The sequence below is a fragment of the Equus asinus genome, chromosome 20 (genome assembly GCF_041296235.1).
Source record: "Equus asinus isolate D_3611 breed Donkey chromosome 20, EquAss-T2T_v2, whole genome shotgun sequence".
Classification (NCBI taxonomy): domain Eukaryota; kingdom Metazoa; phylum Chordata; class Mammalia; order Perissodactyla; family Equidae; genus Equus; species Equus asinus.
The window spans coordinates 34369369-34381924 of record NC_091809.1 but is presented as its reverse complement, the minus strand read 5'-3'; the positions used below and the strand labels follow the sequence as shown (position 1 = coordinate 34381924).

The 12556-nt window shown below is 44.1% G+C and overlaps 1 protein-coding gene across 2 annotated transcripts in view; it reads right to left on the bottom strand.

Moving 5' to 3' along the window:
* Positions 1-12067, bottom strand: part of ARHGAP32 (Rho GTPase activating protein 32) — a 319072-nt gene extending 307005 nt beyond the window's left edge. The window contains exon 1 of one of the 2 annotated variants that reach the window (XM_070489929.1): positions 11959-12067. The gene's annotated coding sequence lies outside the window, so the exon portion shown is untranslated. Of the gene's footprint in view, positions 1-11600; positions 11736-11958 lie in introns of those variants that run through there. The other variant, XM_044751953.2, reaches the window with a different exon arrangement.
* Positions 12068-12556: the final 489 nt, after the last annotated feature.

Sequence of the window (12556 nt, the reverse complement as noted above, 5' to 3'; positions counted from 1 at the left end):
CATAAAAATAACACCATTTAATAGAGATTAAATGTAAAGATGAGTCTTTAAGTTAAAAAGTAACAATAAAGGGAGACAACATAACAGAAGTTGAGATAGAAAAACTCTAAAATATGTAACCACCTGCATGCCCTAAATGAGTCAGAAGTGATAGGCTATCCAAAAAAAAGATACAAGAAAACCAATTTGGGTTAATAGAGAGAATATACCAAAATAAGAGTCAGAAGAATGGAGTTCTAGTTTCAACTGCCCTACTTGAGTGAGAATATGTAGCTACATTAAGCCATTTAACCTGGATCGATATCCTCATTAATAAGAAGGGCACACACCTACCTTGACGCCTCCAATACTGTCAGGTGGAACAAATAATGATATTGATAAAAAATGCTCTTAAATTCTGCATGTAAAATATTTTACACTACAAGACCCGCACAGTCACCATACATCAGTCTAGAGCAGAGTTTCCCAATCTTTTTCACTTATGACACATACAACAAGTGACCGTATGGGTGTAGGAACACTGGAGTAAATAAGCCATGCTGCTAGTAGCCAGTAGTGGTCAGCCTAGAAGCTCTTGTCACTGTCACTGACAATCCTCTCTGAGAACTAAGGAAATTAGTATTTCTGGCCCATCTGTAAGGCATTCGGAGCACTGCCTGGCAGACGGGTTAGGAAGCTCTAATTAAAATATGATGTCTAATTTGGAGCACTGGAAGAGGGAATTTAACATTTTCTACGATAACCTGCTCTGGCAAACAGAATCAAGACTAGAGTTTGACTCTGTTAGAACAGTACTACCTTACTCCTAAGCAACAGGGAACCCTATCCTGGGCCTGGAGCTTTGGAGGGCCATACACTGGCATCCCTGTGGCCACAACCTTGACCATGGGGCCAGTTGTTCTCAGGGTCTAAAAGGTGTGCCCACCTACGGCCTACACACCACAGCCCTCATCTTGCCCAGGACCCCAGAATTTCCTGCCAACTTCCAGGGTCTGCTCAGGCCTCTTCCCTGAGTTGCCTCTCCTGGGGCAGACAACCCACCATGAGTATTTATACCCAGGGCCCAGGGATGGTCAAAGAGCTGCTGCCTGAAAGGTGTGTGGGGATGTGTGGGCTGGAGAGTCTACACACGTGCACATGCAAACTTCCTCATGCAAGAAGCCTGGAGTGAGAAAGGGATCTCTGGTTGGAAGCTGGTTCTCTGCACTTGACCGTGTTCCGGAGCAGAACTCAGAGGTGTCTGAGAATTCTCTGTTTGACTCTAATTTAGGTTATTATGAAGTTTTACTTGTTAAGGTAGGGAATGGAACATCTTTACCAATTAACTTGATTTATAACTTGTAAATTTTTAGACATATAGCATATGGACTTCCATCTGTATTCTTGCCCTGACTCCCAAAAATCTTAGGGATGGGCCTAAAAAACAGTCTAAAAACTTTGTCACATGAGGAATAATTGAAGAAAATGAGTACATTTAGCCTGGAAAGAGAAAAGGCTGGTGGGAAGATAAAAGAACTAGCCATTTTTCACATGACAGCTAAAGAATTATCACTTGAAAAATAAAGCAGGTCTGTGTGGTGTTGGAAATGTGGGGTGGTACACTCCATTTTAATATAATGAGGAATTTTTAAACAAGAACTCTTTCAAAAAGAGTTGGGCTGTCAGTTATGAGTAACTGAGTTTTCAGACCCTGAACACACAGAAGCAGAGGGTAGATGATTATCTTCCAAAGATAATGTGGGAGGAATTCTGATATTGGGGAAAGGTAAGACCACACACTCCATAGAGGCCTGTGGAACTGCAGTACTCAATAATATTATCAACATGCAGCTCTATATGCAGAGACAAGTGGTATAAGACCCAAGGCAAAACGAAAGTTAAACCCTGAAGTAACCTCCCTTTCTTAAAAAGTTCCTGCTGTCTATCAGCTTACTCTTGTCATTTGCCGCCTCACAAAAACGGAGGTGAATTCCTCCATTCTACAAAATGAATTACTAAATAAAGGTTGAAGCAGCCTTGTCTCAAGGGATTTTTTTTCCCATCCTCCAGAAATTCATAACCTTCCCTACTGCTCCCAGTTGGATCCTTTGATTTATCATTATCACTGAAAACAGTCTTCCATTCCCATGATGGACTCAGGCACCTCTCAGCCACTGACAAACAGTTATCAAGCAGGAAGGCTGGGATACAGCACATATCTTGACAAAGCCCCTGCCCCTCAAACAGCTTGTGGAGAAGGGGATTAGAAATGAAACACTTAAGCAAATAAATAATAAACTAATATGAAGAAGACAAAACAGGATAATGTGGAAGAGAGAGCTTGGGGAGCTGCACGTACAGAGGTAATCACAAAGGCCTCTCTGGAGAAGGAGCAGAAGGCAGTCGTGAAAGATCGGGAGGACATACGTTCTAAGCAAAAGAAACATCAATTGCAAATCCCTGAGAAGGTATGTGCTTAGCTTGTTCAAGGGATAAAGAAGAACATCATCCACTGCACATCTATCAGAAGGGCCAGATCCAGAGCACTGACAACACCAAGTGCTAGCAATGACGTGGAGCCACAGGAACTCTCTCATTCACTGCTGGTGGGAATGCAAAATTGTACAGCCACTTTGGAAAACAGTTTGGCAGTTTCATATAAAACTAAACATACTCTTACCATACAACCCAGCAACCGCACTCCGTGGAATTTACCCAAAGGAAGTGAAAACTTATGTCCACAAAAAATCTGCACATGGATGTTTATAGCAATTTTACTCATAATCACTAACACCTGGAAGCAACCAACACGTCCTTCAGTAGGGAACGGATAAATTGTGGTACATCCAGACAATGGAATATTATTCAGTGCTAAAAAGAAATGAGCTATCAAGCCATGAAAAGACATGGAGGAAACTTAAATACATATTAGTAGGTGAAAAGAAGCCAATCTGAAAAAACTACATACTGTATGATTCCAACTATCTTTCTGCAAAAGGCAAAACTACCGATTCATTAAACAGATCACTGCTAGTCAGGGATTGGGGAAGAGGTGAGAGATGACTAGGAGAGCAGAGGATTTTTAGGTCAGTGAATCTACTCTGTATGATACCATAATGGGGGATATACATCATTTAAATGTGTTCAAACTCATAGAATGTACAACACCAAGAGTGAACGGTAATATAAACTACAGGCTTTGGGTGATAATCATGTGTCGATGTAGGTTCATCCACTAACAAATGCACCACTCTGGTGGGGGAACGCTGATAATAATGGAGACCGTGCCTGTGTGAGGGCAGGCGGTATATGGGAAATCTCTGTAGCTTCCACTCAATTTTGCTGTGAATCTAAAACTGCTCTAAAAAATAAAGTCTATTAAGAAAAAAGAAAGAACATCACTGTGACTGCAGCCCAGTGAACAAAAGAGAGAACAGAGGAAGATGAGGTTGGAAAGGAAGCTAGGGGCCAAATCATGCACTACAGACATTCTGGACTATTATCATTCTTTGTTGTTGGGGGCTGTCTTGTGCATTGTAGGATGTTTAGCAGCATCCTGGCCTCTAACCACTAGATGCCAGCAGCACACTCCCCCCACCCTGCCATCCTTAGTCCTGAGAAACAAAAATGTCTCCACACACTGCCAAATGTTCCCCAAGGGGAAAATCTTCCCCAGCTGAGGACCACTGATATAGGGCCTCATAAGTGGCCAAAATGGAGGCTTTGTTTCCATGACAAAATTTTAAGTTTCATTTTAGTGTTAAGTGTACTGGAAAGCCAGTAGGCAGATGATATGATCTGATTAACATTTAACATTATTGTTTTGCTCCTGTGTATGAGGCAGGTGAGGAGGATGAAGACAAAAGCAGAGGCAGGGAAGCCTCTCGGCAGTTTTCCAGAGGAGAAAGGCTACTGGCCTAGGTTTTTAACAGTGAGAAAAATGAGATGTAGTCAGGTCCAGTTTATATCCTGAAGGTGGAGCTGACAGGCCTTCACACTGAGATGAGAAGGAAAAAAATGGAGGATGACTCCAAAGGTTTTGGCCTGCACAACTGAGCAGGTGGTGGTACCACTTACGGAGGCAGTGAAGATTCAGGAGAGGTAGAGGGAGTAGCAAACGAAAGAAAGAGTAATTCACAGTTCTGCTTTGTTCACCCTACATTTGAGGTGTCTCCACATCCAAGTGGAGGAATGGAGTTAGATGAGTCTAGAGCTCAAGGGGAAAAAATAGTAGGAGAGATAGGAATTTGGGCCTCATCAGCATACAAATGGTATTTGAAACCATGAAAATGGATAAAATCACCTGCAAATTTTAGGGACGGGAGTCAGATAAGCTGGCAAAAAGACAGAAAATGAGCAGCTAAGAGGTCAGAGGAAGTAGTCGGCCAATGTGAAATGCTGGTGGGAGGTCAATAAGATAGAAACACTGAACTGATCACTGGCTTTGGCAAGATACAGATCATTAAAGCCTTGATTAAGAACAATCGGGGGGCCGGCCCCATGGCCGAGTGGTTAAGTTCGTGCTCGCTCCGCCAAGACAGCCCAGGGTTTCGCCGGTTCAGATCCTGGGCACGGACATGGCACTGCTCATCAGGCCACGCTGAGGAGGCATCCTACAGGCCACAACAGGAAGGACCCACAACTAAGATATACAACTATGTGCCGGGGGGATTTGGGGAGATAAAGCAGAAAAAAAAAAAGAACAATTTCAGGGGAGTGGTGAGAGCTCAAATGGATCAGGCTAAAGAGAGAATAAGTGGTAAGGAAGCAGAGCAAATATAAACAACTCTTACTGCAAAAGGGGACAAAGAAATTGGGCAACAGCTGAAGGGAATCAGAAGATGGAGGAGAGCATGGTTTCAGAGAGGTGATTTATTCAGTTAAAGGATTAGTGGCTCACACAAAATATAATTTTATTCCTCTCGCACTTAACCATCGAGAGATAAATGAGCAGTCCACGGCTCATGAACTGCTAGGTGCGTGTAGGTGAACCTAGCACCTACAGAGCACCTACCAGAGTAGGTGTCTCTGCTCCATGAGATCATCCAAGGATCCATCTTATTGATCCATATCCCAGTAAAGCGTTGCTCTCACCTGCAAGGTTGAATAACGTGCACCAGCACTACACTCTTCTCCACCAAAAGGGAGAAAGAGATAGTAGAGGCAACTAGCTTCCTTTCAAAGGCCGTGACCCAGAAATCGCACACATTACTTCTGGTCACATCCATTTAGCCAAAGTCAGACGGCCACATCTAGCTATAAGAGAGGGTGGGAAACGTAGTCTAGTTGGGTAGCCATTTGTCCAGATGAAACTTGAGGGTCCTATTACTGAAAGGAAGCCGCAGAAAACAACATCTGGTGAACAAGGAATCACTGCTGCAAGTAATATACCGCGTGGACGCAGCACTGGAGGAGACGATGCAGTAAGGAGAGAGTGATAATTTAGGAAGCAAAGTACGTGCAAGACTCAAGGCCTTAAGAAGGCAAAAATGAATGAGATCCAGCGCACAAATTTATTGCCCCAGAAGCAGGGACACTTCGGTCTCTAGTCACTTCTCACATGCTCGACTTTTCAGAAAAAAAGTTGGTATTTGCATTTCGTGAATGCATTTCTAGCTAATTAAACTCTTTCCTTCCATCTAGTAAATCAAGCAATTACACAGAATAAGTGTAAAAATCTGCCCTAGAATTAGCAGTTCTCATGTGGGTTGTCTCCTGATAGGCTGACTTAGAGCTGCTGCTTCTTTGTCAAATAGAACATAACCAAATTTCAGAGCTGGAGGGAGTCTACGAAGCTCACTTTGCAAATGTACAAGGCCACAAAGTATCTTCTCCAACAGTAGATGCCAAGTCCTCGAACTGCCAGATCAGGCATCATCCCACTGTCCCCTTGCCTACTCTTTTATAACATTCTTTTTCATCATATAGTTTATCTTCCCAATGAAATGAACACTTCCTGAGGGCAGAGACTCAAGGTCACCTTCTTTCATATCTGTTTTCCACAGCATCTAGATTGGTACAAAATACATAATATGTACTCAAGTGGATACTTTTCAGTTCACTGATAAAAGAGATTCGGTTTCCCTCATCCTACTGGAGCCATGACTGCTTTTGTATCTGGAAGACCTCTGAATATAAAATAACTAATAAGGACTGTCAGGTTCTCTTTGGGTAGAAGGTCAATGGAAACCGGGCAAGTGCAAGAGGATGGTATCTACTTTTTAAAAAAAATCAGACACAGAATTGTGGAACAACACTGGATCTTAGAGAGCTCTAGTCTGACTCCTCTTTTTAGATATAAGGAAAATGAGGTTCTGAGAGAGGAATTACCTGCCCAAAGTCACCAACTATTTACAGCATAGCAAAAAACAAGAACCCAGGTCCTCTGACTTCAAGTTCAAATCTCCTTTCTTTGTTAAAGGTTACTTCATTTATTTGTCTGTGCTTAATATACTAGCAAATTACTGAACTTCACATATGTTCTTCAAAGTCGTTGAAAATGCTACTCATCTTAAGAGTCCTTTTACCACATATCCCTTCAACGAAAAGAGGAACAGGAATTATTGTTTCCATCATACACACAAGGGAATAAAAACAATGCAGTCAAATGGCCTGCCCAAGATCACAACGCTACACCCCGGATAATAAAGATTTTACTATTTTAAGGGCAAAAGAATGGAATATTTACTTTAAAATTCTTTCCCAGAGTATGGTGCCTAGCTTTTCTAGTAGAGACAACGTAAACATAACACTTTCATAATGTATGGGTCGCACACGCTTTTCCTCTCAATGCTTTTTTCCATCTCCACAACCTCCAATATTAATGTACATTATAATCCATGGTATAAAACAAGGGAGGAAATGGATATATTACTATAAGCCAAATAATAGGATCTCTTTGAAAACCAGAATTCTACTTTCATTCTAGTTCACATATTTGTTATGAGAAATTAAACCAAACATCTCATTTCTCACTTCCTTTTACTTGTCCTAAAACAATCTCCTTTAAATACCAAGGAAGGTCCCCTTGTCTGGGTATACTGTGAAACCGTAAACATCTATTTGATCAAATCTTCACATTTTACTACCTTGGAGAATATTTCCTCTCAATCTTCATCTCTCCAGACAGGAAATCTCTGATTGGTTTTTTTTTTTTTTTCATTATTTGTTTTAACCTCGAAAGAAAATACTGTCTCCTGATGACAGTGGGTCTTCTTTAGGACTCTACCTTTTTTGAGATGCTCCAATTAGAACCCTGTAGTTTAATGTCCAGGGGTGCTGCTCTATGGTCTCATGGACAGACCCCTCTGCCTCCATCCCACAGTTCCACCAAGGACAGTAGGAGAACATTAGTGCCCTCCCATATCTCCCCGGAATCACCCCACAGCTTTTAAGAATCACCCAAGGCACGAAACTGCACAATTTGTAGGACTGCAAGAGCCACAATGACCCCAATTCTGTTTTCTTTAACTCAGTCAGAACAATGGTCTCTGTTTATTTGCTCACTCTTAGTTTGAAAATAATGCTAAATAAACGAGCACTTGAAGTTGAGAAGCACATCTAATTTCTCAATTGTAAGATAATTTAAACCAAATACTTCAAAAAGCAACTTAATATCAAAGTCTCTAGACAGTAAACTAGGTCTATCTTTAGAAAAAAAATTAAGTTTTATTATTTCAACTCTGAAGGGGATGTTAGAGAGATGATAATGCAAATCATAAGGCTTAAGAGTGTACCAGACACGTAAGGAAAAGTTATCTAACCCTGGCCAAATTAAAACAGGCTTTTCTCACATATCCTTCTCAAAAAAAATACCAGTACCAAAATAAAAGTGATATTTAAATTCCTTTTACAAACAGAATAGTACCAGGATCTGGGAAAAATATGGCAGAATTAGCTTTCCACTCATTCCCTTTTTTTTTTTTTTAGCAATTATTATTTTATTACACACATGGCTATGACACAATCCCAGCCTCCAGAAGGGCACAGGTTCTGAGGTTTAGATCTAAAAGTTTCTACCCATTCTTAATCATCATAAGCAAGTGATTAATAACAATACAGTATAACATATGGGAAATTTCTCAAGTTATTCCAATTATCAGCTATTAACTAAAGTAATGGTTTCAGTAAAGGAGAAAATTCGGTAACAAGTAGCATACCACTCAGGAGAACAACTCTATAATCTGGTGGAACAAAGGTGACATATATTTTAGCATATTGTTCAGACTAGAATTTATAATCCCCATCATTATGACTTAGTGAGTGCTTACTCTATGCTTATATCATATTAAGCCTTGACATGTATCATTTCACTTAACCATCACTACAACCTTCTAAAATAGATTTTATTGTTATTCTCTGATTACAAAAGAGGTGCCTGAGGCACCAGCGTTAGTCTCTCCAGGACCAGTGTTTATATCACAGCCGGCATTCGAACACAAGTCTATCTGGCTCCAAAGCAATCATTAGTCCCTTTCCAGGGGTCTTAACTCCTATAAATGCTAGGACAGGAAATAATGCTTGTGCTAAGTAAAGCAAAAGATTTTAAGTCCTAAGTCAGGGGTTGGCAAACTTTTTCTGTAAAGGGCTAGAAAAATATTTTAGGTTTTGTAGGCCATATTGTCTCTGTCACAAGAACTCGACTCTCCTGTTGTACTGCCAACACAGCCACAAACAACACGCAAACAAATGAGTGTGACTGTGTTCCAATGAAACCTTATTTATGGACACTAATCTGTGAATTTCACATAACTGACACACGTCATGAAATCTTCTTTTGATTTTTTTCAACCATTTAAAAATTGTTGAATCATTCTTAGCTCACAGCCTATACAAAAAAGCTGTGGGCCAAATTTGGCCTACAGACTGAATTTTGACAACTTCTGTGATAAATAATACAGACAAATATAAAATAATTGTTAACTAAACAGCTCTTCTTACAATCCTAACTTATAACCTCCTTTAATATTTAGAAAGGATACTTTAAAGAAGTTCAAAGTCTCAATAAACTTGACACCTGTCCAGAATAAGTGGAAATTCCAAAGAGTCCAAAACTGTAGGTCTTACATATAGATTTCCTAAGAATGAGATAGAATTACAAAATTTTGGAACTGGGAGAGAGTTTACACATTCTCACTCCTTATGTGCATTTTTAAAATTGATGTTAAAATATTTAAAACAGTTAAACACTAAGTTTACATGTAATAACAGTAACATCTTAACACGTATAAAAAGTTTTGCAAAGCATTTTCACATCCTTTCTCTCATCTGATCCTTCACAACTCCTTAAGGAAGACAGTGCAAGCCTTCTCATCTCTATTTTATACACAAGGAAAACAAGCTCAGAAATGTAAATAATTTGCCCAAAGAAAGTACCATGCCACACAGCTAGTCAGTGGCAGAACTACAACCACGACCTGGTTTCAAGTCCTTGTGCCTCTTAACTACTTCGATGGACATCAGAGTTCACATTCATGATGCTAAAAATAAATGCTAAAAATTCTCAAGAATGTCAGTCATAATCTCTAAAATGCAACATAACAACATAATCTTTAAAATACAATGAACAATGTTTAGTTCATTTCATTCCATTTTCCTTCTGCTACCACAGTCTTCTGAAGAAAATAGTTGCTAGTCCTTGACATTTGTTAAATGCATTTGCAGTCAACAGCAAATCCATGTACACCGTGCAGACATGTACACCCAGGCCAGCTTGGGAAGGGAAAACACTGCTGAGTAAGTCGTGTAAAGAGAGAAGAAGAGAGGGAGAAGTAGAGATGAACGTGTTGCCATTAAAGTCTTAGCCCAACTGCAGAACAGCTTCTGGTGATTGGAAAATTATGTGGGGGCTGGGAAAAGAAAAGAAAAGGAACATAACTCCTGGAATTCAAACCAACATCAAAGCCTCTAATGACAGTTGAGCCTGCCTAGCTGCTTCTTAGACTCTCCCTGGAAAACACAACAGTTATATAACTGAAGAAGGTTCTTCCAACTAACATTTCCTCTCTGGCCCACTTCCGCCCTATCACCCACCTCAACGTGTACCACCATACAGTAAACTGGGTTTCCACCCCAGCTGTGGCTGGACAAGCCTCTGTCCAAAGTGCTGCTTTATTCCAGGGACTGCTATGGGGACGATGGTATGAAGATAACTGGTTTGAGCACAGTTCCAACCTCATACGATTCTGGAGACTTGCTCTATAAAGCATCACCATATCTAACATTAGGAATGAAGCAGACTCCAGATATTCTTGAAAATGGAAATCACAACATCATAATACCCCATCTTCACAAAAAGCCCTATTAAAAATTCAACCCAATGAGTACCTGGAAAACTTTGGGGTCATGCTGCAGCAGCAATTAAAGCTTCTATCTCCTTCACTCTCTAGTCCAAGGAGCAAAGGTCAAGATTCCGAGTTAGACTTCAATTTACCCAATAAGGAAAAATATATTAATGAATCACAACGATCCCTACCCAAAAATATTACAACAACAAATTCAATTATGAATCAAACTAGCACATTTTCTGGACTCTCAGAGCCACCGTACTCTAGCACCATGTGCTTTTTCTTCTTCCAACACAACTACGAATATAAACAACGTTTAAAAAAGCAACCAAGGTATCAGAAGTTATTCCCATTCAGACTAACTTAAAAGGTCTAAAGCTGTGCCAAATAAAACTCTGAAAGAATGGAAAATAAAAGAGATGCTGACAACAATGCAATGTGGCCCAGCTGCCAACTATCCATGTAGCATCACGCAGTGCCCCAAGCACTTTAAAAGCAGATTGCAATTCTGCATGCAGCTCAAAATTATAATTATCCAAATTCCATTTCCTAAAAGATAACTATGAAACCGCATCCCAAGCATCCTGCTGTGGGTCTCCTCCCCTCCACCTTCAAGCTTCAGCAACAGAAGGTGCAGTTATAAAGGGTCCAGAGGCAAACTAAAGCTAAGAAATCAGGTTTGACTTCCTCTCCCTACCTTTCTTGCGATCTGTTTACAAAAATCTTTAACATAAATATTTACTAAAGCCATCAAATTAGAAAGGCATGATACGGGGATGGAGGGGGACTTGAAGGGGGGAAAGGGCACTAAGTCACCAGTATAGTCCAATATGTAGCGGCAACTCAGTCAATTAAAAAGACTAGAGAGAAAACTCCACGGGAGTCCCTGCGGGCAGACCTCTGCCCGACCTGCCCTGCACACCGGGAGGCGGCACCGCAGGGTCGCCCGTGGGCAGCGGAGGGAAACGCTCGCGCAGCGCTCCCCGGGGAGAGCCCGTGTCCCCAGAGTCCCCATTCCCCGGGAGTCGCGGCTCTGGCTTGACGTGAGCCTCGGGCGGGGGAGAGTACTGCAGCAGGCCAGAATCCGTCCGAACCCCGCGTCCGCCGAGGCCGCGGGCAAACCGGAGAGGCGAGCGCAGTCCACCCCGGGAGGCTGGGCAAACGAGTCCGGGGGGGTCTGGGGGAAATCCGAGATGGTCCTCTAAGAACATTCGATCTGGAACCTTTACTTTAAAAACAATTTCTCCTCAAAAGGAAAGCAGGCCCCCGCAGCCTCGCCTGCGGCGCCTGCCCACGTCACCGGCGCCCCCGGCCCTCCCGCGGCCCCCGCCTTACCGAGCCCCGCGGCCCCGCCGCGCCGCCGCGGCGTCGCTGCGCCCCGCTCGCCGCTCCGTGTCTGCCCTCCGCGGGCGCCGGGCCCGACGCCCTCCTCCTCCTCCTCCTCCTCGCCGCCGCCGAGCACCGCCCGCGCCGCCGAGCCTAGCGCCTGGCCGCCGAGGGCAGCCGCGGGGGCTCGGCCGGGCGCCCCCAGCGCCAGCGCCTCATCCCGCCTCGCCGCCCCGGCAGCTCGGGGGCGGGGACGCCGGGCTCCGGGCCACGGCCTCAAGTCCCCACCTCCGACACGCACCACGCTCGCCCGCCCCCCGCGGAGTCGGCCCCGCGGACGCGGGTCTGCCGCGGCAGAGCCCCTCACCAGCTGCCTTCGGGCCGCCCCCGCAGCGCCCCCGCCCCGTTCGCCGGCGCGCGCCCGCCGGAGCCCGCCTTCTCGCTCCGCCTCCTCCTGCACCCGCGACGCCCGCAGCTGGGAGAAGAGGCGCGCCGCCGCCGCCGCGGGCACGAGCACGCGCGAGGAGGGCGGGCGGAGCGCGCGCGCGGCCGAGGGGGCGGGGGCGCGCCCAGGCCTCGCCTGCCGTTGTCCCGGGAGCGCACGTGCACTGCGGGGGGGCGGCAAGGGACGCGCGGCGGGGGCTCCTGGGGGGCGCGGGGGCAGGCGGGGCGCGAAAGGGAGTGAGATGCTGCCGTAGGGGTTCGGGCGTAGTCTGTTCCCTCGGCTTCTGCATTGTGCTGCGGTGCAAAAATAAAAAACCTGCCGCAGCAGCAGTAACGCCAGGAAGAGACATCCTCTGAGACTACGGCAGAGGCTCCTCACCACTCCCAGCTGACCCCTGAATACTGTCGCCGCGCTGGTGAGGAAAGGGGGCGTTGCCGCAAATCAGGAAGATCTCGACTCTCCTTCCCTTGCGCATTTTGGTCCAAAGTCAGCTCGCGTCGGTTATTGTTTGGAAACGGGG